At 50.1% G+C, this 26077-nt stretch overlaps 1 pseudogene; it reads right to left on the bottom strand.

Annotated features, from left to right (window-relative positions):
• The window catches only part of LOC138797197 (zinc finger protein 665-like), a 39361-nt pseudogene extending 19688 nt beyond the window's left edge, over positions 1 to 19673 (bottom strand).
• Between the last annotated feature and the right edge of the window lie 6404 nt (positions 19674 to 26077).

Below are 26077 nucleotides of genomic sequence, written 5' to 3'. Positions count from 1 at the left end.
TAACACAGCTGACTGATTCCATGTAACATATATGTATAATGCTGCCCGCTGCTCTTACAGTAATACAGCTGACTGATTCCATGTAACATATAAGGATAAGAGTGATGGAAATAAAATCCCTAGAATTGGTGCTTTCCGTCTTTATTTCTATAGCGCCAATAGATTCGGCAGTGCTGTACAATCCTGGGGGGACATAGACACATATCATCCATCCATGAGGAGTGAGGGCCCTGCTCACATACATCAGCTTACACACTATTAGGTCATCTGATTAAGGCGAGGAATCCCCTGTGATCATGCTGCAAAGGGTTAACCCCAATATGAGTTATGGCGGTCACTACTGGGCTGTATTCTAATCCCATTGTCTTTTTATGGCCGGATCAGAATTAGGGCCCTATTAAACGAAGCAATAATTGGCTGATCGTGTCTTTTGGTCCTGACCTAAAATCATCGGCCACTGACCGCACATGGCTATGTGTATCGTGATACATAGTGTAGTAGTGACACATGGCTACGTGTAATAGTGATACTACGTGTAATAGTGATACATGGCTACGTGTAATAGTGATACATGGCTCCGTGTAATAGTGATACATGGCTACGTGTAATAGTGATACATGGCTGCGTGTAATAGTGATACATGGCTACGTGTAATAGTGATACTACGTGTAATAGTGATACATGGCTACGTGTAATAGTGATACATGGCTACGTGTAATAGTGACACACGGCTACGTGTAATAGTGACACACGGCTACGTGTAATAGTGATACATGGCTACGTGTAATAGTGATACATGGCTACGTGTAATAGTGATACATGGCTACGTGTAATAGTGATACATGGCTACGTGTAATAGTGATACATGGCTACGTGTAATAGTGACACATGGCTACGTGTAATAGTGACACACGGCTACGTGTAATAGTGATACTACGTGTAATAGTGATACATGGCTACGTGTAATAGTGATACTACGTGTAACAGTGACACGCGGCTCAGTGTAATAGTGACACACGGCTACGTGTAATAATGATACATGGCTACGTGTAATAGTGACACATGGCTACGTGTAATAGTGATACATGGCTACGTGTAATAGTGATACATGGCTCCGTGTAATAGTGACACACGGCTACGTGTAATAGTGACACATGGCTACGTGTAATAGTGACACACGGCTACGTGTAATAGTGACACATGGCTACGTGTAATAGTGACACACGGCTACGTGTAATAGTGATACTACGTGTAATAGTGATACATGGCTACGTGTAATAGTGATACATGGCTATGTGTAATAGTGATGCTCCGTGTAACAGTGACACGCGGCTCGGTGTACCAGTGACTGACTGATGATTGTGTAAACTGTACACATTAACTTTCCACGCTCCTGGTCTTCTTGTGCCCTTTGCTCGCATCTCAGGGCCACCGTGCTGTAGCTCCTCTGAGCTGACAAGCCGCAGCGGTTCTGGTCAGTGATTGGATGAGATATCACTTGTAAATACAGCAGTGTCCTGAGTGGATAGCCCCTCTAAATTTGGAAAGGTGTGGGACATGTGGTGTAAGTCCCCTCTGACAGTGATCTATGACACAGACTGGCCCAACTCTCGTGTTGGAGAAGCTCCGCGCATTACTTCCCTAAACAATTGGAATCTTTTCTGAACTGTCTTGGAATAATGAATCCCTATTAGATAGAAGTGGAATTGTTTAGTGAAAGCTTCTTGACATTATTATTGTATATGGTATATTGTAATATCTCCTAAAAAACTGAGTTTAAAATTTTTTTTTTTTTTTAAAAAGTCCTTAATTATAGAGTGTGGGCCAAAAAGCAGAGAGCCCTTGTTGTGGTTCAAAAGGAGTGAGCAGACAGGAAACTGTTAGCCAGAGAAGCTTCTATCTTTGAATTCGGGGATAAAAATGGCAGGCTTCTGGTCTATCTAGCCAGGAATGAGCGGCCTCTTACATCTATTCCATTAGTGCTGGACGCCAGTGGCGATGAGATTGCTAACCCTGTAGACGTGAACAATGTTTTCTTCAACTTCTATAAAGACCTATATTCTTCTAAATATACACTAACGCCTCAGGACATTGAAGGGTTTCTTGCAGACCTCCCCTTAACACCCCTCACGGATTCCCAAGCAGGGCTCCTAGATTCCCCCATTACAGTGGAGGAGGTAGTGGAAGCTATTAAGGCAATGCCACAGGGTAAGACCCCTGGGTTGGACGGGCTTGTAGGAGAATGGTACCAGCTCAACGGTGAGCTGCTGGCTCCTCGGCTGCTCTCCCTATTTCAGGGTGCCCTGGACTCTGGTAAACTTTCGGATTCCCTCAGGGAGGCTCTTATTATTTTATTATTGAAAGCGGGTAAGGACGCCAGGTTGCCTGAGGCCATTCCACCCGCTTTGCCACTGAAGCTGTTCTTAGCATATTGATGAAGACCTGGTTGATTTTCTCACAGAGACCATTGCCTTTCGGGTGATAGGCCGTGGTACGAAGCTTTTTGCACTCGTGGTAAGTGCATAGCTCATGGAAGAGTTGAGATTCGAAAGCCGGGCCTCGGTCTGTGAGCAGGGACTCAGGACAGCCGTAGTGTTTCACATATTCTTTGTAGAAAGTGATGGCTGTGGTCCTTGCAGTCAGGTCTCGAACGGGTACCACGACTACCCACTTGGAGTAGTGATCGACCATGGTCAGGGCATAGGTGTATCCACATCTCGTTGGGGCCAACTTCACATGGTCTAAGGTAACAAGCTGATTTGGCCGGTGAGACACAATGGAATGCAAGGGAGCTCGAACCTCTCTTCCTCCTGCCTTGGAGATGTTACAGGCGGGGCATTCAGCACACCAGTTCTCAATGTCAGCCCGCATCCCGATCCAGTAGAACCGTTGACAGATGGTCGCCTCAGTCTTATGGACCCCGAAATGGCCGGAACGGTCGTGGTAGGCATCCAACACCAATTTGGCGTCTCGCCGGGGAAGATCTGATGGCATCGTTCTCCAGAGACGGGGTCCAATGAATTCCTCAGAAGTAGGCCCTTATGGAGGAAGAGCCGATTCTTCTGTCTCCAGAGACATCTCAATTCAACGTCTGGATAGGGCCTCTTGATCCTCATGGGGACTCTCCCAGTAGACAAGTAGTCATAGATTTCCCCCAAGACTCTGGACTCATTCTGGATGGTCTGCCATCGGGACAAATCTTGATAGGGCCCCGGGTCAGGGGACGTCTCGCCCGCTTTGACCGCCGTGGTAGTACTTTGGGTAGCGAATCTCTGATTGAAAGGGGGCATCTCTACATCTTCCCAGTCGTCATCTTCCGGGGCTTCCTCACCTCTAGGCAATCGAGACAGCAGGTCAGCATTCACATTGGCCTTGCCGCTTCGATATTTGATTTCGAAGTTGAAGTTGGCCAACCTAGAGGCCCAACGCTGTTCCAGAGCGCCCAGTCGTGCGGTATTGAGGTGAGCTAGCGGGTTGTTATCTGTATAGACAGTGAACGGTGTAGCCACGAGGTAATCTTTAAATTTTTCCGTAACGGCCCACACCAGCGCAAGCAACTCCAATTTGAACGAGCTGTAGTTACTTGTCAGGATGGTATCTTTGCGGAGCGTTATGCGTCCCTCTGCTCATGCTGTGCGGCCGAGAAGGTGCTGATTTTCTTGCATTCTGTTTGTGTTTTGTTTTGTAGTGTGTGAACACTGGTTATTTGCTCACCTTGAGAGACACACCCGACTTTACCTGCTGAGTTCTGTCTGGCCATGTCAGGGTTAATCTGTGTTTTGGTTCTGCTGTGACTGACAGGTCTTCCTGCCAGTGGATCTGTTTTGTTCTCAGTTGTCTGTGCTTGGAGATCAGGGGGATGGTCCAATGATGTTCTGGATCAGAACCCTGGCCTCCTATATAACTTCCTCAGTCTGGGATATCTTGGCCGGATATTGAGCTTGTCTCTGCCTGGTTCTGTGTTTGCTATTCTTGCTCTGTTTATTCTGACTCTGCTTTGTATTTCTGACCTTTCCTGCTTGCTGCCTGCCCCTGACCATATTGCCTGTTTTCTGATTACGCCTTTGGATTGTGATTTTGTACTTTTGCTGCCCGATTGTTGTGACCCGGACTGTCGACCATTCTTTATTGTGTTTTGTCTGTCTGTCTTGTCTTTGTGTCCCACCAAGCCAGTGCAGGGACTGACGCCCAGTTGCTCGCCGCCATCTTAGGGCGGATTGTGGCAAATAGGTAGAGGACAGTGGGCGGGGCTGAGCTTAGGGCTCACTGTGTTGTCTTGTCCTGCTGTCCGGTTCCTGACAGAATATCCGGCCTAAAAATTTTTTACTCCTTACCTGAGGCTAGTATGGACTCAGCACAGGAGTTGTCTGCCCACTTTGAGGGTTTTGCGGCCCTCGTTTCTGAGCTGGCCAAGCAAGTTCAGTTATTAGCCCAGCAGCTACCAGCTACCACTCCTGCCACCCCAGTGGTCACGCTCAAGGAGCCTGACAAGTGTGCAGGGGACCTGAAAACATATCTGACATTTAAAGAAGCTTGGGTTAGTCACCCCACCCCTAGCTCCTTTGAAGAGGCCATTTCCCTGGCGATTTTTATCAATCGCACGCTAAGGGATCATAATGAAAATAGACCATGCCATGACCACCCCTGTGTCATTGATGTTCCTTCCTCTGTCCCCTCTAAACCTTTGCCTTCTATAACTTGTCCTCTGGTCACCCTGGAGGAACCTCCGGAACTGGGCAAAATTAATAGATCCCTGGCCCGCAAAGAACACAGAAGAAGGAATGGACTCTGTTTTTATTGTGGCGAAAGTGGACACTACATCAGCTTTTGTGCCAAGCGTCCCTCGAGGCCAGATCATCAGCGTCCAGGTGACTACCAGGAGGGTCATCTGGGCGCCCAGGTGGGTGTAGTTAGTGTGTGTCCCGCCGAGGATACCAAGTCTGCTGATTTGTGTAAGGTGGAAATTGGCTCTGTATATCCTGGTGATTGTGCCATATCTGTGTCTTCATGTAATGCTGAAATTGGCTCTGTGTCTGGTACCGATTTGAGCGGTTATGGGAGATCTGTCAGGAGACCAGTTGTCCATCACTTGGAGTCTGATTCTGATGAATGGGAGACGGACGATGAGATCTCTAGCGATGTTGAGACATGTATTGTAAGAGGTCCGTTTCCTCCCAGGTCTGGTTCGTCTGGTGAGGGTCCTGAGGCCCCTCATAAAAGGGGGGGTACTGTCAGGATGGTATCTTTGCGGAGCGTCATGCGTCCCTCTGCTCATGCTGTGCTGCCGAGAAGGTGCTGATTTTCTTGCATTCTGTTTGTGTTTTGTTTTGTAGTGTGTGAACACTGGTTTATTTGCTCACCTTGAGAGACACACCCGACTTTACCTGCTGAGTTCTGTCTGGCCATGTCAGGGTTAATCTGTGTTTTGGTTCTGCTGTGACTGACAGGTCTTCCTGCCAGTGGATCTGTTTTGTTCTCAGTTGTCTGTGCTTGGAGATCAGGGGGATGGTCCAATTATGTTCTGGATCAGAACCCTGGTCTCCTATATAACTACCTCAGTCTGGGATATCTTGGCCGGATATTGAGCGCGTCTCTGCCTGGTTCTGTGTTTGCTATTCTTGCTCTGTTTATTCTGACTCTGCTTTGTATTTCTGACCTTTCCTGCTTGCTGCCTGCCCCTGACCATATTGCCTGTTTTCTGATTACGCCTTTGGATTGTGATTTTGTACTTTTGCTGCCAGATTGTTGTGACCCGGACTGTCGACCATTCTTTATTGTGTTTTGTCTGTCTGTCTTGTCTTTGTGTCCCACCAAGCCAGTGCAGGGACTGATGCCCAGTTGCTCGCCGCCATCTTAGGGCAGATTGTGGCAAATAGGTAGAGGACAGTGGGCGGGGCTTAGCTTAGGGCTCACTGTGTTGTCTTGTCCTGCTGTCCGGTTCCTGACATTACTATAATTCTTTTCAGCACCTCTTAAACTTCGGCTGGCATAGGCAATAACTCTTTCTTGATTACCCTGGACTTGAGACAGGACAGCCCCTAGGCCTTGAAAGCTGGCGTCTGTGTAGAAATGGAAAGGCTGACTATAGTCAGGGTAAGCCAGGATGGGAGGCGAGATCAACAGGGCCTTCAGGGTTTGAAACGCCGTCTCCTGACGTTCAGACCACTCTATGGGTAGCCGTCGATTGTAGTTCTCTCGAGGGCAGCCGCGGAGTAGCTCGTTGAGTGGTTCAGCCACCTGGGTGAAGTGGGGTATGAAGCGGCGGTAATAGCCCGCAAATCCAAGGAAGCTTCTCACCTCTTTCACCATCTTGGGAATGCCCCAGCTTTCCACAGCCGAAATCTTCTCGGGTCAGGTTGTATTCCCCCGGCACTTACAACATGCCCCAAATAGTTCACCTGCGGTTTGAGGAGATGGCACTTCGACGGTTTGATCTTGAGGCCATGGTCAATAAGGACTTGAAACACTTCGGCTAAGTGATGAATATGGTCCTCATAAGTGCGAGAGTAGACAATGACGTCGTCCAGGTAGAGCAATACACTTTGGAAGTTGACATGACCGAGGCACCTCTCCATTAGCCGCTGAAAGGTGGCGGGGGCGTTGCAGAGCCCAAACGGCATACTGGTGAACTCATAGAGTCCCATGGGGGTAGTAAATGCCGTCTTCTCACGGTCTTCCAGAGTCATGGGCACCTGCCAATACCCACTGGTGAGATCCAACGTGGAGAAGTAGGCGGCTGAACCCAGAGCAGCAATAGATTCCTCTATCCGAGGCAGCGGATAGGCATCCTTGTGAGTAATGGTGTTCAGCTTCCGGTAGTCAACACAGAATCTGATGTTGCCGTCCTTCTTTTTAACGAGGACAATAGGGGCAGCCCACAGACTTTGGCTCTCCTGGATGACGTTGGTGTCCTTCATTTCCTGGAGCAGTTTCTTCACCTGCTGATAGCTGGCAGGCGGAATAGGCCGGTGCTTCTCCTTGATAGGAGGGTGATCTTTGGTATTAATTCGATGCTGGACCAGACCAGTTTTACCAAAGTCAAGTTAATGCTTGCTAAAGGCCTCGTGATGGCGCTTGGCAACTTTGAGTACCCCCTGAATATGCTCGATTGGGGTGTTGGCATCTCCGATGTTGAGGGCATCCCACCAAGGGGCACGGGACTGTTTGGATTCCCCTGGTGATGTCCTAATCGACCTCTGGTTGGCAATAGTCTCTTCACATATGAGATCCTCAGGGTCGAGTTGGTGGAGCATGGCGACCGTAGTAAATTTAGGTAGGTCGACTGGAGATGCACTGAGGTTGAACAGCCGTACTGGAACCTGACCATTGGAGACGGTCACTAGACTTCGGGCAGCCATGACAAGGGGTTGCCCCTCAATCTCGATGGAATCTAGTAGAGCCTCGTAGTCGGCATTGTCTAGGCCCGGTCGAGCCCTGCACCAGATAAGGGTTTCACTGTTAGCTGGGATAGTGATTGGGCGAGCATCTTTAGTACGGACATGACAAATCTCCCCACGGTGATTGACAAACCTCTGCTGAGCGGTGAGCGCCTTGATAGTCTTCTGGATGGCTTGTCTGTAGGAAGAAGAAGCTTGAGACAGAGAGTTATGCAGGGCAGCTACTAATTCAGAGAATACATGGCGAATGACATTCATGCCCAAGACTGTAACACCACTGTCCCCTTGAGCCTCAGTGACTATAACACCCTGCTGGGCTAACCTCCGGTTACCAATGCATATAGTGGGTTCCCAGTACCCTAGTTGTGAGATAGGCCGACCATTACTAGCAATCAGTTTCAACCTGGCCGCCTCCACTGGAAACAACACCCTGCGGTCCCAATGTGCTTCAAAAACATGTTTGGGGATGGTAGTAACTTGGGACCCAGTGTCCACCAAGGCCTCGAGAGGCACACCATCTATCCATAGAGTCACATGCGGGCATTGCGATAGGAATTTTGAGAGCCATTGTGACTCCTGCGGGCCTGAGATTCTACCTCCCGGGTGTTGGCCCTCGGACCCGGGGGTGGCCCGTTTAACTGAAAGCACTGGGATTGGTAGTGTCCATGTCGCCGACAGTAGTCACAGTAGGGCCGCTCTCGAGGTGGGGCCCTGTGGGGTATGGATAGGGCAGAGCGTGGGCGCCTGGGAGATGACTCTAGAGACAGGGCCTGGCTGGAGGTAGAGTGAGAGGAGGAGATGGATGAGGCCCCCTTTAGCTCCTGAATGGCTTGACATAGAGAGCTGACTACGTGAGTAAGGAGGTCAGGAGTAACCAGGGGGCTGGTGAGAGAAGCTTGCACGGCCTGAACGGCTGGAACAGGTGAAATAGCAGGCGTGGTGACGGGCCCAGGGGTCACACCTGTCAGTACTGGCTGACTCGAGGTCGGGGGGCAGTCATGGCAGGGGGAGTCAGTTCCGATTACCCTCAGAGCCAGGGTTTTGAAATCCAGGAAGGACATATTAGGGTTCTGCGCAGCCAGCATGCGCAGCTGGCTTTGAATGAGCCTAGAGTCTATGCCCTCTATGAAGCGGTCTGTGATTATGTTTTCCGCTGCAGAGGGGTCAATGACATCCACCTGTTGTAGGGCCTGATAGGCAGATTGGAGGGCAAGGGCATAGTCTCTCAGGGTCTCACCTGGCTTCTGGCGCCGATCATAGAACTGGAGGCGAATTTCTGTGGGGGACTGTACCTCAAATTCCCTCCGGAGGCGATCAAGAATCTGCTGTACCCCGGCTTTCTCCGTAGCGGGCCATGACCGGACCTCCGCAGCAGCAGGACCTTCTAATTGTCCGAGTAGGAGCTGTACCTGCTGGGTAGGGGAGAGAGAAACCAGTTCAAGAGTACGAGAAATTTTCTCCTTAAAAGCAGCCAAGGTATGGGGCTCCCCCTTATAGCTGGGCAGGTGATTGGGCCCAATGAAAAATGGCACTCCAGCAGCACTAGCAGATGCAGGGGGGGCAGCTGGAGGAACGGGTGCGCCAGCGGGTGAGGAGGGTGGACTATTTGACCCGCCGACGGCATCATCATCCGGGCTGGACATGATGGGGAACTTTCACTTATCTGGCTGTCCCAGTGCAGCAGACGGGATCCCTGGATGAGCTGCAACGAGTGGTCCGGACGATTGGCGGTGAGCTGAGATGACTGTGGCAGGAGCAGCAGGCTTGCAGGAGACAGCGGTGGAGCGGGCGGAAGCTGGGCCCGGCGACTTCCGGCAGGCGCAGCAGGAATCTTCTTTCCCCCGGCAACAGAGGTAATAGCTGAAGGGGCCGGGGCGGAGCTTGAGCGGCGCACGCGGGAAAGGCGGCCTTAACCCCTTCCTGGGCCACCGTGACAGTTGCAAAGTCTCTTTGGGGTTGCGGCACAGTCTTGGGGGCACACAATGCGATCGTAATCCTGTTCGTGACGCCATATGCGATGCCCTGGCCCCTAGGGGCCACTCCGCAGTATAGATGGTGCTAACAGGCAGGAACCGGGGTAGCTGTAGGATATAGGGTTGTCACGGTGTAGGCACGAGGGTGATACAGCTGGAAACCGGGCTCCTGACCCTGCGGGAATACTGGGCATGCGATTCTTCGTTGTCCTTAGTCAGGGCACCAATTATCACACCAATGCCAAGGTTCAGAAACAACGGTAGTTGTATATTTATTGTAACGGTGGTAACTAGTAGCAACAGTCTCTCCGGATGCAACCGGGAATAAGGCAATCTTGAATAAAGCAGAGTAATGGGTGATGCTGCAATAGGCTGTGAGCGTAGCGTGCTGAATGATGGGAGTAGTAGTGAAATTGAAGTTGAGATGCTGGGTGGAATGAGACTTGAATGAAATACTTGCTGTTGATGATTTGAGAAGATGATGAGGAGATGAACTGAGGAATGACTGAAGAATCGACACCCAGATGAGAATCTTGAGGCTTGAGACAGGAACACAGCCAGTGGACTGGAGCAGCAGAGCACACGCAGGCCTCTCTCTTAGCAGGGAGAGAGGACAGACACAGAACTGGTCTCCTGTGGGGCAGGAGATAGACTACACCACAACTTGTCTCCTGAAGGTGGAGGACAAGACTGAGGTAGCACAGGAAGTCACATGGTAACCCCAGCCAAAAGCTCGATGACCATTGGTGTTACCATGGAAGCAGGGCACAGTCACGTGACATCCAGCCATTGCATCATCACACCACTAGGCATATACAGAGAAATATACATGAGAAGTACCATACTTGAACACTAGGAGGCGACATAATACCATTAGACACTGATACTTGAATACACATGCAATAAATGACTGAAATAGCAGACCTGAATACTGAGAAGGGTAACGCAATACACGCAGTTTGCAGTGGACCATAGCTTTCCAGAACAGAACTAGTTATAATAAAAATACTGGGACTGCATGACACTGCATGTACTCTCTCCTCCCCCCTTACCTTGCCCTGTGCACTCTCTACTGTCCCCTTACCTTGCCCTGTGTACTCTCTGCCTCCCTTGCCCTGTATACTCTCTCTTCCCCCCCCTCACCTTGCCTTGTGCACTCTCTACTGCCCCCTTACCTTGCCCTGTGTACTCTCCCCCCCCTTACCTTGCCCTGTGTACTCTCTCCTCCCCCCTTACCTTGCCCTGTGTACTCTCTGCCTCCCTTGCCCTGTGTACTCTCTCCTCCCCTCCTTACCTTGCCTCGTGTACTCTCTCCTCTCCTCCTTACCTTGCCCCATGCACTCTCTCCTTCCCCCTTACCTTGCCCTGTGTACTCTCTGCCTCTCTTGCCCTGTGTACTCTCTCCTCCCCTCCTTACCTTGCCCCGTGCACTCTCTCCTTCCCCCTTACCTTGCCCTGTGTACTCTCTGCCTCTCTTGCCCTGTGTACTCTCTTCTCCCCTCCCCCCCTTACCTTGCCCTGTGTACTCTCTCCTCCCCCCCTTACCCTGTGTACTCTCTCCTCCCCCGCCTTACCTTGTCCCGTGTACTCTCTGCCTCCCTTGCCCTGTGTACTCTCTCCTCCCCCCCTTACCTTGCCCTGTGTACTCTCTCCCCCCCTTACCTTGCCCTGTGTACTCTGCCTCCCTTGCCCTGTGTACTCTCTTCTCCCCTCCCCCCTTACCCTGTGTACTCTCTCCTCCCCCCCCTTACCTTGTGTACTCTCTCCCCCCCTTACCTTGCCCTGTGTACTCTCTTTTTCCCCCTTACCTTGCCCTGTGTACTCTGCCTCCCTTGCCCTGTGCACTCTCTTCTCCCCTCCCCCCCTTACCTTGCCCTGTGCACTCTTTACTGCCCACTTACCTTGCCCTGTGTACTCTCTCCCCCCCCTTACCTTGCCCTGTGTACTCTCTCCCCCCCCTTACCTTGCCCTGTGTACTCTCTCCCCCCCCTTACCTTGCCCCGTGTACTCTGTCCTCCCCCCCCCTTACCTTGCCCCGTGTACTCTTCCCCCCCCTTACCTTGCCCCGTGTACTCTCTGCCTCCCTTGCCCCGTGTACTCTCCCCGTGTTCTCTCCCCCCCTTACCTTGCCCTGCGTACTCTGCCTCCCTTGCCCTGTGTACTCTCTTCTCCCCTCCCCCCCTTACCTTGCCCTGTGCACTCTTTACTGCCCCCTTACCTTGCCCTGTGTACTCTCTCCCCCCCCCTTACCTTGCCCTGTGTACTCTCTCCCCCCCCCTTACCTTGCCCTGTGTACTCTCTCCCCCCCCCCCTTACCTTGCCCTGTGTACTCTCTCCCCCCCCCCCTTACCTTGCCCTGTGTACTCTCTCCCCCCCCCCTTACCTTGCCCTGTGTACTCTCTCCCCCCCCCCTTACCTTGTGTACTCTCTCCTCCCCCCCCTTACCTTGCCCCGTGTACTCTCTGCCTCCCTTGCCCCGTGTACTCTCCCCGTGTTCTCTCCCCCCCTTACCTTGCCCTGTGTACTCTCTCCTCCCCCCCCTTGCCTCGTGCACCATCAAGATTAGTGAGACTCTTATTTCTGTTTTGTTGTATTCAGTTACTTTTAACTTTAATAAATAAAAAAATTAATAAATATTCAATAGGTTTTAATTGAAAAATTGTTTCTGTCTTGTGTGAACTCTCTCATGTGTAACAAGATATGATTTCTCTGCAAAACATTTCTCACATTGTATACATGAATATAGCTTCTCTCCTGTGTGACTTTTCTCATGTCTAGCAAGACTTGACTGAGTTGTAAAACATTTCCCACATTCTGAACAGGAATATGGTTTCTCACCTGTGTGACTTCTCTCATGTGCAAAAAGATTTGACTGATCTGTAAAACATTTTCCACATTCTGAACATGAATATGGTTTTTCTCCTGTGTGAATTCTCTGATGATTCTTCAGTCTCTCTTTAGTAATAAAACATTTCTCACATTCTGCACAAGAATATGGCTTCTCTCCTGTGTGACTTCTATCATGTCTATTAAGACTTAATTTATCTGTGAAACGTTTCCCACATTCTGGACATGAATATGGCTTCTCTCCAGTGTGACTTCTTTCGTGTCTAACAAGAGTAGATTTATCAGTAAAGCACTTTCCACAATGTGCACATGGATAAGGCTTTTCTCCTGTGTGACTTCTCTCATGTTTAACAAGATCTGATTTATTTGTAAAACATTTCCCACATTCTGAACATGGAAATGGCTTCTCTCCTGTGTGACTTCTCTCATGTATGACAAGATGGAATTTTTGTATAAACCGCTTTCCACATTCTGAACATGAATAGGGCTTCTCTCCTGTGTGAATTCTCTCATGTATAACAAGCTGTGATTTATACATAAAACATTTCTCACATTCTGAACATGAATATGGCTTCTCTCCTGTGTGACTTTTTCTGTGCGTAAAAAGACCTGAACTTGTCGTGAACCTTTTCCCACATTCATCACACTGAAGCTGTTTCCTCCCTCTGTGCCCCGTCCCTGTGGTCGCCGTGTGTGAGTAGTCAGGAGAAGGTTCCTCATGGTCAGGAGGATTATATGATAGATCTGTAGTGTGACGTCCTGGATGTACAGTAAGGGGGAGGAAGGCTTCTCCTGAGGAGTGCTGCTCTGCAGCTTCAGCTTTATAATTCAGCGATAGCACAATGTTCTCCTCAGACATATTACCGCCATTTCCTGTAGGAGTAAAAAGGGAGAAGAGAAGTAGAAAAGAGTATATACCGTATGTATATGTATGTCTTTTCTTATTATAATAACCCTCCAGCTCAGTGTGTGGGCTCCGTGGTTAGCACTATACAGGGCGTTACGGTGACACGTGGTAAGCAGTGTATAGAGTAGTAGGGTGGCTCAGTGGTTAGCAGTATATAGAGTAGTAGGGTGGCTCAGTGGTTAGCAGTATATAGAGTAGTAGGGTGGCTCAGTGGTTAGCAGTATATAGAGTAGTAGGGTGGCTCAGTGGTTAGCAGTGTATAGAGTAGTAGGGTGGCTCAGTGGTTAGCAGTGTATAGAGTAGTAGGGTGGCTCAGTGGTTAGCAGTATATAGAGTAGTAGGGTGGCTCAGTGGTTAGCAGTATATAGAGTAGTAGGGTGGCTCAGTGGTTAGCAGTATATAGAGTAGTAGGGTGGCTCAGTGGTTAGTGTCGTTGACATCGCAGTTCCCATCCCACCACTCACTGCATGTAAGAAGAAAGAAGGTGATATGAGACCTGTACTGTACAGTGCTGTGGAATAAACTGGTACTATATTAAGAGATGACTACAGATCAATACTGTACAACATATATACTATACCCCTCCCCCACTATACATATATACTACACCCCTCCCCCATTATACATATATACTATACCCCTCCCCCACTATACATATATACTATACCCCTCCCCCATTATACATATATACTATACCCCTCCCCCATTATACATATATACTATACCCCTCCCCCATTATACATATATACTATACCCCTCCCCCATTATACATATACACTATACCCCTCTATACGGCACTATACATATATACACACAGGGGGTCACCGGGGGGAGCCTAAAGTGTTACTGTAATGTAGCTGTAAGGTGGAGCCCCCCTTATACCCCCGCTCCATCCATCCTCCCATACCTGGTATAGCAGCTCCCGGCGCCTCCTCCTCCTTCACCTCACTCATACACAGGGGATCACCCCTCATCCTCTCTTCTTCTGCTTCATCCTCCACTTTAATATTAGTCACCTGATCTCCCCCCTGATGGGACATATAGAACAATTCAGTACAATCCAGCAGACAGGAGGGAAAATCTAACACATCAACATAAGAAACCAGCAACATGTATCTATCAGCCTCATCACATCTATGAGTGCAGGAGCAACAACCACCAGCACCGGGGGGCGCTATAGAGATATAGTGCTATAGCATCAGCCTCATCTACCTGCTGATTGTCTGCTGGGACATTTCCCTCTGGACAGTCCTGGGAATACAGAGGACGGGGACACCTCTCTGGTGGATTCCTGTCACTGCCTCCATCTGTAGGGAACACACAGGGAGACAATCCATTATACACTGCTACATGGCATCAGGAGGAGGAGGAGGATGGGAGGAGGAGGATGGGGGGAGGGGGAGGAGGGAGGAGGAGGAGGGAGATGGGAGGAGGAGGAGGATGGGGGGAGGGGGAGGAGGGAGGAGGAGGAGGGAGATGGGAGGAGGAGGAGGATGGGGGGGAGGAGGAGGAGGATGGGAGGAGGAGGATGGGGGGAGGAGGAGGATGGGGGGGGAGGAGGAGGATGGGGGGGGGAGGAGGAGGATGGGGGGGGGAGGAGGAGGATGGGGGGGGGAGGAGGATGGGGGGGGGAGGAGGATGGGGGGGGGAGTAGGGGGAGGATGGGGAGGATGGGAGGAGGAAGATGGGAGGAGGAAGATGGGAGGAGGAGGAGGATGATAAAATAGGGGCCCCTCCCCCCTGCTCTCTAGAATCAGGAAGGTCTCCTCTTACCTTGTGCTGTGAGGCCGGGCGGCTGATCCTCCATCATGAGCGGCTGCTCCCCCCGGTACAGATCCTTGTGTCCTTCTACATACTCCCACTCCTCCATGGAGAAATAGACGGCCACATCCTGACACCTTATAGGAACCTGACACACACAATGATCACACAGTCATCCCCCCCAGCCTGCTGCCTCCTGGATTACTCTATCATCTCCCAGCATTCCCCAGTGTCACCTCTCCAGTCAGCAGCTCAGTCATCCTGTGGGTGAGTTCTAGGATCTTCTGCTCATGTATCAGTGATGGAGGCTCCGTGATGGGGCCCCGGGCCCTGCTCCGCCCTCCTGACTCCTGGGGGAAGGCCACACCCTCCCCCCATGTCTTCTTCACTATGGTGTAATCCTGGGGATGGAGAGAGACAATGAGGGGACTGAGCCCAGTATTCCTGCCTCCTCCTCACTACAAAGAGGAGATTGTCCCCCTGTATAGAGCTCTAGTGAGGAGGAGGAGGAGGAGACACATCTGGACTACTGGGGTCAGTGCTGGAGACCACCGCACCTACAAAGAGGAGACCAGATCCAGAACATAGAGCGGGGGAGGGAGGGAGGGGCCAAAGAGCCCAGACAACAATGGTGGAAATCTAGAGAAGTTACCTCTCCGGTCAGCAGGCGGATGATCTCCAAGGTGACGTGTAATATTCTCTTACTGATCTCATTCCTGTCCTTCTCCATCCTTGGGGGGTCATTCAGGAGGAGGAGCGTCTGGGGGAGAAGAGGAGACAACTGGAGCACAAGGAGGGGCTAGTCCTGCCGGGGCCTTTATGTCACAGCCAGGGGCCCCAAACCATACAGGGGCCACAGCATATGTAAAATCCCTCCTACTGTAAGCTTACCTTACTGCTGGGGGGTCACACTGATAGTAACACAATGTAACATACCTCCTCCTCAGTAGTGGTCTTTGGCACCAAGCACCCCAAGCAATCGCTTGGGGCCCCACACCCCCTCTTCTCTTGTGCTCAAGAGCGCTAGACAGGGCCGCTGCCCCGCTCGCTGCTGTGATCTGAACTGTAACTATGAGCACTCGTAATGAGCGCTCACAGTTACATGCAGCAGCAGCACTGACAGGGCGGGAACCATTGGCTCCCTTCCTGTCAGTCACTCGTGGCCGCAGGAAGTGTTTTTCCTGTGGTCACAAGTGGCCGCTCTGTCCTTGTGGTGCCGGTGCTCCAGTGACATAACTGGAGCATCGGCGCCAAGACAAGGGGAGCGCGGCCTTTTGTGACCGCAGGGGAAACCCTTGCGGCCACAATAGTGAAAAGAAGAGGAGACGCCCGAACCCAGGTGAGTATAAGTGTTTGTTTTATTGTGTTATATACTATATGGGAGGGGGAGCACACAGAAGCCTGTGTAACTGGGGGAGCGCACAGCGGGGGTCTATATATAACTGGGGGAGCACACAGGGGGGCTATAGACTACTGGGGCTTCACAGAGGGGTCTATATACTACTTGGGTCAGCACACAGGGGGTCTATATACTACTTGGGGCAGCAGAATGGGGTCTATATACTACTGGAGGAGCACACAGAGGTCTATATACTACTGGCGGGGCACACAGGGGGTCTATATACTACTGGGGGAACACAGAGAGGGTCTATATACTACTGGTGGGGCACACAGGGGGTCTATATACTACTGGGGGCAGCACACAGGGGGTCTATGTATAATGGGGAGCACACAGGGGGTCTATATATAACTGGGAGAGCACACAGGGGGTCTATATATAACTGGGGGCAGCACACAAGGGGTCTATATACTGCTGGTGGAGCACACAGTGGTCTATATACTACTGGGGGAGCACACAGGGATCTATATACTAATGGCGGAGCACACAGGGGGTCTATATACTACTGGCGGAACCACACGGGGGGTTTATATACTACTGGAGGAGCACACAGGGGTCTATATCCAAGTGGGGGAGCACACAGGGGGGCTATATACCACTGAGGGCGCACACAGGGGATCTATATACTAGTGGGGGAGAACACAGGGGGTATATGCAACTGGGGGCAGCACACGGGGTATATACGACTGGGGGCAGCACACAGGGGGTCTATATACTTTTGAGGGAGCACACGGGGGGCTATATATAACTAGGGGAACACAGGCGTCTATACACTACTGGGGGAAGCACACAAGGGGTATATACTACTGAGGGGAAGCACACAAGGTGTATATACTACTGAGGGGAAGCACACAAGGGGTATATACTACTGAGGGGAAGCACACAAGGGGTATATACTACTGGGGGCAGCACACAGCGGTCTATTGTTGTGGAGTGCGTGTCGAGGGGGGGAGCAGACATAACTTTACTTGGGGCCCCAGAAATACCAAGACCGCCCCTGCTCCTCCTGTAAGCTTACCTTACTGCTGGGGGGTCACACACTGAAAGTAACACAATGTAACATCCCTCCTCCTGTAAGCTTACCTTACTGCTGGGGTCACACACTGATAGTAACACAATGTAACATCCCTCCTCCTGTAAGCTTACCTTACTGCTGGGGGGGGGGGGGGGTCACACTGATAGTAACACAATGTAACATCCCTCCTCCTGTAAGCTTACCTTACTGCTGGGGTCACACTGATAGTAACACAATGTAACATCCCTCCTCCTGTAAGCTTACCTTACTGCTGGGGTCACACACTGATAGTAACACAATGTAACATCCCTCCTCCTGTAAGCTTACCTTACTGCTGGGGTCACACTGATAGTAACACAATGTAACACCCCTCCTCCTGTAAGCTTACCTTACTGCTGGGGTCACACTGATAGTAACACAATGTAACATCCCTCCTCCTGTAAGCTTACCTTACTGCTGGGGGGGTCACACTGATAGTAACACAATGTAACATCCCTCCTCCTGTAAGCTTCCTTACTGCTGGGGTCACACTGATAGTAACACAATGTAACATCCCTCCTCCTGTAAGCTTACCTTACTGCTGGGGGGTCACACACTGATAGTAACACAATGTAACATCCCTCCTCCTGTAAGCTTACCTTACTGCTGGGGTCACACTGATAGTAACACAATGTAACACCCCTCCTCCTGTAAGCTTACCTTACTGCTGGGGTCACACTGATAGTAACACAATGTAACATCCCTCCTCCTGTAAGCTTACCTTACTGCTGGGGGGATCACACTGATAGTAACACAATGTAACATCCCTCCTCCTGTAAGCTTCCTTACTGCTGGGGTCACACTGATAGTAACACAATGTAACATCCCTCCTCCTGTAAGCTTACCTTACTGCTGGGGGGTCACACACTGATAGTAACACAATGTAACATCCCTCCTCCTGTAAGCTTACCTTACTGCTGGGGTCACACACTGATAGTAACACAATGTAACATCCCTCCTCCTGTAAGCTTACCTTACTGCTGGGGGGGGGGGGGGGGGGGGTCACACTGATAGTAACACAATGTAACATCCCTCCTCCTGTAAGCTTACCTTACTGCTGGGGTCACACTGATAGTAACACAATGTAACATCCCTCCTCCTGTAAGCTTACCTTACTGCTGGGGTCACACACTGATAGTAACACAATGTAACACCCCTCCTCCTGTAAGCTTACCTTACTGCTGGGGTCACACTGATAGTAACACAATGTAACATCCCTCCTCCTGTAAGCTTACCTTACTGCTGGGGTCACACTGATAGTAACACAATGTAACACCCCTCCTCCTGTAAGCTTACCTTACTGCTGGGGTCACACACTGATAGTAACACAATGTAACATCCCTTCTCCTGTAAGCTTACCTTACTGCTGGGGTCACACACTGATAGTAACACAATGTAACACCCCTCCTCCTGTAAGCTTACCTTACTGCTGGGGTCACACTGATAGTAACACAATGTAACATCCCTCCTCCTGTAAGCTTACCTTACTGCTGGGGTCACACTGATAGTAACACAATGTAACATCCCTCCTCCTGTAAGCTTACCTTACTGCTGGGGTCACACACTGATAGTAACACAATGTAACATCCCTTCTCCTGTAAGCTTACCTTACTGCTGGGGTCACATTGATAGTAACACAATGTAACACCCCTCCTCCTGTAAGCTTACCTTACTGCTGGGGTCACACTGATAGTAACACAATGTAACATCCCTTCTCCTGTAAGCTTACCTTACTGCTGGGGTCACACACTGATAGTAACACAATGTAACACCCCTCCTCCTGTAAGCTTACCTTACTGCTGGGGGGTCACACTGATAGTAACACAATGTAACATCCCTCCTCCTGTAAGCTTACCTTACTGCTGGGGGGGGGGGGGTCACACTGATACTAACACAATGTAACACCCCTCCCCCTGTAAGCTTACCTTACTGCTGGGGTCACACACTGATAGTAACACAATGTAACATCCCTCCTCCTGTAAGCTTACCTTACTGCTGGGGTCACACTGATAGTAACACAATGTAACATCCCTCCTCCTGTAAGCTTACCTTACTGCTGGGGGGTCACACACTGATAGTAACACAATGTAACATCCCTTCTCCTGTAAGCTTACCTTACTGCTGGGGGGTCACACACTGATAGTAACACAATGTAACATCCCTCCTCCTGTAAGCTTACCTTACTGCTGGGGGGTCACACTGATAGTAACACAATGTAACACCCCTCCTCCTGTAAGCTTACCTTACTGCTGGGGTCACACACTGAGGAGCAGAGATCTCCACACACAACACAACAGCAGTGACTGCCCAACCAGGAGCTGCTCTGTATCTAGTAGATGCTGGAGGTGGAGGACCTGTGATGATGTCACAATCATGTGACCAGTACATGTGGGGGCGGAGTGCAGCAGAGAAGAGATTCTGGAGAAAAACACTACAGGGTTACTATGTATGAGGAAGAGGAGGAGACCACAGGGTTACTAGGTATGAGGAGGAGACCACAGTGTTACTATGTATGAGGAGGAGGAGGAGACCACAGGGTTACTATGTATGAGGAGGAGACCACAGGGTTACTATGTATGAGGAGGAGGAGACCACAGGGTTACTATGTATGAGGAGGAGGAGACCACAGGGTTACTATGTATGAGGAGGAGACCACAGGGTTACTATGTATGAGGAGGAGGAGACCACAGGGTTACTATATATGAGGAAGAGGAGGAGACCACAGGGTTACTATGTATGAGGAAGAGGAGGAGACCACAGGGTTACTATGTATGAGGAGGAGGAGGAGACCACAGGGTTACTACGTATGAGGAGGAGACCACAGGGTTACTATGTATGAGGAGGAGGAGGAGACCACAGGGTTACTATGTATGAGGAGGAGACCACAGGGGTACTATGTATGAGGAGGAGGAGACCACAGGGTTACTATGTATGAGGAGGAGGAGGAGACCACAGGGTTACTATGTATGAGGAGGAGGAGACCACAGGGTTACTATGTATGAGGAGAAGGAGGAGACCACAGGGTTACTATGTATGAGGAGGAGGAGGAGACCACAGGGTTACTATGTATGAGGAGGAGGAGGAGACCACAGGGTTACTATGTATGAGGAGGAGGAGGAGACCACAGGGTTACTATGTATGAGGAGGAGGAGGAGACCACAGGGTTACTATGTATCAGGAGGAGGAGGAGGAGGAGGAGACCACAGGGTTACTATGTATGAGGAGGAGGAGGAGGAGACCACAGGGTTACTATGTATGAGGAGGAGGAGGAGACCACAGGGTTACTATGTAGGAGGAGGAGACTACAGGGTTACTATGTATGAGGAGGAGGAGACCACATGGTTACTATGTATGAGGAGGAGGAGACCACAGAGTTACTATGTATGAGGAGGAGGAGGAGACCACAGAGTTACTATGTATGAGGAGGAGGAGACCACAGGGTTACTATGTATGAGGAGGAGGAGGAGGAGACCACAGGGTTACTATGTATGAGGAGGAGACCACAGGGTTACTATGTATGAGGAGGAGGAGGCCACAGGGTTACTATGTATGAGGAGGAGACCACAGAGTTACTATGTATGAGGAGGAGACCACAGGGTTACTATGTATGAGGAGGAGGAGGAGACCACAGGGTTACTATGTATGAGGAGGAGGAGGCCACAGGGTTACTATGTATGAGGAGGAGGAGACCACAGGGTTACTATGTATGAGGAGGAGAAGGAGGAGACCACAGGGTTACTATGTATGAGGAGGAGGAGGCCACAGGGTTACTATGTATGAGGAGGAGGAGGCCACAGGGTTACTATGTATGAGGAGGAGGAGACCACAGGGTTACTATGTATGAGGAGGAGAAGGAGACCACAGAGTTACTATGTATGAGGAGGAGGAGGAGACCACAGGGTTACTATGTATGAGGAGGAGGAGGAGACCACAGGGTTACTATGTATGAGGAGGAGGAGGAGACCACAGGGTTACTATGTATGAGGAGGAGGAGGCCACAGGGTTACTATGTATGAGGAGGAGGAGGCCACAGGGTTACTATGTATGAGGAGGAGGAGGAGACCACAGGGTTACTATGTATGAGGAGGAGGAGACCACAGGGTTACTATGTATGAGGAGGAGGAGACCACAGGGTTACTATGTATGAGGAGGAGGAGGAGACCACAGGGTTACTATGTATGAGGAGGAGGAGGAGACCACAGGGTTACTATGTATGAGGAGGAGAAGGAGACCACAGAGTTACTATGTATGAGGAGGAGGAGGAGGAGACCACAGGGTTACTATGTATGAGGAGGAGGAGGAGACCACAGGGTTACTATGTATGAGGAGACCACAGAGTTACTATGTATGAGGAGGAGACCACAGGGTTACTATGTATGAGGAGGAGGAGGAGACCACAGGGTTACTATGTATGAGGAGGAGGCCACAGGGTTACTATGTATGAGGAGGAGGAGGAGACCACAGGGTTACTATGTATGAGGAGGAGGAGGAGGAGACCACAGGGTTACTATGTATGAGGAGGAGGAGGAGACCACAGGGTTACTATGTATGAGGAGACCACAGAGTTACTATGTATGAGGAGGAGACCACAGGGTTACTATGTATGAGGAGGAGGAGGAGACCACAGGGTTACTATGTATGAGGAGGAGGAGGAGGCCACAGGGTTACTATGTATGAGGAGGAGGAGACCACAGGGTTACTATGTATGAGGAGGAGAAGGAGACCACAGAGTTACTATGTATGAGGAGGAGGAGGAGACCACAGGGTTACTATGTATGAGGAGGAGGAGGAGACCACAGGGTTACTATGTATGAGGAGACCACAGAGTTACTATGTATGAGGAGGAGACCACAGGGTTACTATGTATGAGGAGGAGGAGACCACAGGGTTACTATGTATAAGGAGGAGGAGGAGACCACAGGGTTACTATGTATGAGGAGGAGGAGGAGACCACAGGGTTACTATGTATGAGGAGGAGGAGGAGACCACAGGGTTACTATGTATGAGGAGGAGGAGGCCACAGGGTTACTATGTATGAGGAGGAGGAGGAGACCACAGGGTTACTATGTATGAGGAGGAGGAGACCACAGGGTTACTATGTATGAGGAGGAGGAGGAGACCACAGGGTTACTATGTATGAGGAGGAGACCACAGGGTTACTATGTATGAGGAGGAGACCACAGGGTTACTATGTATGAGGAGGAGAAGGAGACCACAGAGTTACTATGTATGAGGAGGAGGAGGAGACCACAGGGTTACTATGTATGAGGAGGAGGAGGAGACCACAGGGTTACTATGTATGAGGAGGAGGAGGAGACCACAGGGTTACTATGTATGAGGAGGAGGAGGCCACAGGGTTACTATGTATGAGGAGGAGAAGGAGACCACAGAGTTACTATGTATGAGGAGGAGGAGGAGACCACAGGGTTACTATGTATGAGGAGGAGGAGGAGACCACAGGGTTACTATGTATGAGGAGGAGGAGGCCACAGGGTTACTATGTATGAGGAGGAGGAGACCACAGGGTTACTATGTATGAGGAGGAGAAGGAGACCACAGAGTTACTATGTATGAGGAGGAGGAGGAGACCACAGGGTTACTATGTATGAGGAGGAGGAGGAGACCACAGGGTTACTATGTATGAGGAGACCACAGAGTTACTATGTATGAGGAGGAGACCACAGGGTTACTATGTATGAGGAGGAGGAGACCACAGGGTTACTATGTATGAGGAGGAGGAGGAGACCACAGGGTTACTATGTATGAGGAGGAGGAGGAGACCACAGGGTTACTATGTATGAGGAGGAGGAGGAGACCACAGGGTTACTATGTATGAGGAGGAGGAGGCCACAGGGTTACTATGTATGAGGAGGAGAAGGAGACCACAGAGTTACTATGTATGAGGAGGAGGAGGAGACCACAGGGTTACTATGTATGAGGAGACCACAGAGTTAGGTTATGTTCACACAACGTAAGTTCAGTAGTAATCACGGCCGTTGTTGCCGATTTTCAATAACGGCTGTAATTAGTACTAAGCTTACATTGTGCTGCAGCTGAAGGAATCCTGGCTGGAGTGTATACACATAGTATACACTCCGTCCGGGATCGCTAGCGGCGCCACAACAAAATTGACATGTCAGCTTTCTGCGGTTACTATTCATTTAATAGCGGCCGTGGGTTACTGTTTTTTGTACCACATGGTCTGTACCAGCCAATGAGAGATGCTTTTCTTCACAACACACAACCCCTAGGTAGTAGTCTAGTCTAGAGTGTGGTAGTGAACAGACACACCTGTAAGGAGAATGCAGAGACTTTCTTTTTCCAAGCTATACCAACAGACACTATGCAGTGCTAAGTCACTAAAGAAGGACAAGTCGGAGATCACCCCAACCCACGCTGAGAACCTCTTTTAACAGAGCAGGGCGGTATTCTAGACAGAGGAACTGATCCGAATAGAGCAAAGCAACCATAACCAAGGTCTACGTACTCTATCTTGCAGAGCAGGAGACACCGGATAATTTCAGACACTTAGTGGCTCTCAGGTAACCAAGACCGGGGCATGTGTCACCCTGGTAGGATGGGCAACCCGACGGTGGTTTTTAGCGACAGTAAGGTCAAAACACGGGCACAAGTATTCACAAGTATTCTTCTTCAAGTATTTCTTCTCACAAGTTCCAGCAGAGCACATTACTACACTGGGTTGGGGCTCTCCCGACAAACTTCTCTCAACTCCTCCAAGCTCTTATCACCACTTAACTAAACCAGCACTGTTATTGTACCCCAGCACTTAAAGGACAACTCCGGCGAAAAATTTTTTTGGCTTATTTAACACACATTACAAAGTTATATAACTTTGTAATGTGGTTAAATACCCGGTCTGGCCCCCTTCCCCCACTTTCCGACCCCCGACCCCCCACCCCGGAAGTTAAAGAATATATACATTACCTATTACGGTCGTCACGGTCCTCTTCTCTGGTGTCGGGTGATGTCAGAGCCAGGGGCGGTCCGGGTCTTCTTCCTCCTCGGCGTCTTCATTGAGAGTGAATGGGAGAGAAAAGGCTGCTGGTGCACATGCGCACCAGCAGCCTTTTCATTGGCTGGAGCGCATCACATGGCTTCCAGCTTGCTCAGCCCTGATTGGCTGAGCTTGCTGGAAGCCATGTGATGCGCTCCAGCCAATGAAAAGGCTGCCGGCGCGCAAGCGCACTGGCAGCCTTTTCTCTCCCATGGACCCGGAAGCAAGAGACATCACTGGACGGCGGAGGCAGGTGACGGTGAGGCAGGTGACGGTGAGGCAGACGGCGGGCGAATGGAGTGGCGATCGTCACCGGAGGGATGGTGAGTATGGTGTCTGTGTGTGTCTGTGTTTTTTTGGGGGGGGGTCCCGCCGGAGTTGTCCTTTAAGCCTCTGTCAGCTCAGAGTCAGTGAGCTCAAGTCTGTATTACAGAAGTCACCTACTAAACAGCTATCCTGTATTGTAAGAGACTTTCATTAAAGATTACTTCATTTATTCTACACACCAGCTACACAGTCCTTGGGTCACTCTCCCTTTTCTATGGGTGGCAGTAACGACAGTCCGGGTGGGTCATCTCTCCACTCTGGACCAGCGTGATAAGAGCCTAAGGGACCTATCACAACCCAGCAGGACACCGACCATTGGGGATCAATATAGCCAGCCACAAAACAAAGCAGGTACACTGTACACAATCACAACTATGTGCTGAGTTAGCACTGGCGTCACAACTATATCACTGGCTGAGCTATATTCCAACCACTGAAATAACATTATCCCGGCGGTTGGGCACTAAAAAAAGGTGCGACCACCACACTACCACATCACATGTAAGCCAATGATAGCCAGGTGGTATGTGGGAAGACAATCCCCCTACACAGGGCCGGCTCCAGGTTTTTGTGGGCCCTTGGGCAACAGAGCCTCGGTGGGCCCCTTTGAGGAACAAATCATGGAGATAGAGGCGAGGAAAGATTTGCGGCTGCTGCATATCTTTCTCCTCCTGTATCTCCCGATCTCTGCGGGTGTCACATTGCAGAAGCTATATACAGGAGACAACTAGAAACACCAGCATGTCCATATTGTATATATCATAGACAGGAGCTGTATACAGGAGAACTAGAAGACCCAGCATGTCCATGTTACATACACATAGCAGGAGCTGTATACAGGAGAACTAGAGGCTTTAGTTCTCCTGTATACAGCTCCTGCAGTGATATATACAATACATGGACATGCTGAGACCTATACTGTAGTTCTCCTGTATACAGCTCCTGTCTGTGATATATATATATATATATATATATATATATATATAACACATAGACATGCTGAAACCTATAGTTCTCCTATATACAGCTCCTGCAGTGATTTATAGAAATATCTATCAATCACTGCAGGAGCTGTATATAGGAAAACTAGAAGCACCAGCATGTCTATGTGTCATATATATATCACTGCAGGAGCTGTATACAGAGCTGTATATAGAGCCTCTAGTTCTCCTATATACAGCTCCTGCAGTGATGTATATAACACATGGACATGCTGGTGCTTCTAGTTCTTCTATATACAGCTCCTGCAGTGATGTATATAACACATGGACATGCTGGTGCTTCTAGTTCTTCTATATACAGCTCCTGCAGTGATGTATATAACACATGGACATGCTGAGCCCTAGATGTCCATGTGTTATATACATCACTGCAGGAGCTGTACACAGAAAACAATT

The sequence above is a fragment of the Dendropsophus ebraccatus genome, chromosome 7 (genome assembly GCF_027789765.1).
Source record: "Dendropsophus ebraccatus isolate aDenEbr1 chromosome 7, aDenEbr1.pat, whole genome shotgun sequence".
NCBI lineage: Eukaryota > Metazoa > Chordata > Amphibia > Anura > Hylidae > Dendropsophus > Dendropsophus ebraccatus.
The sequence above is the reverse complement of the archived record's forward strand: the minus strand, read 5'-3'. Positions and strand labels throughout refer to the sequence as shown.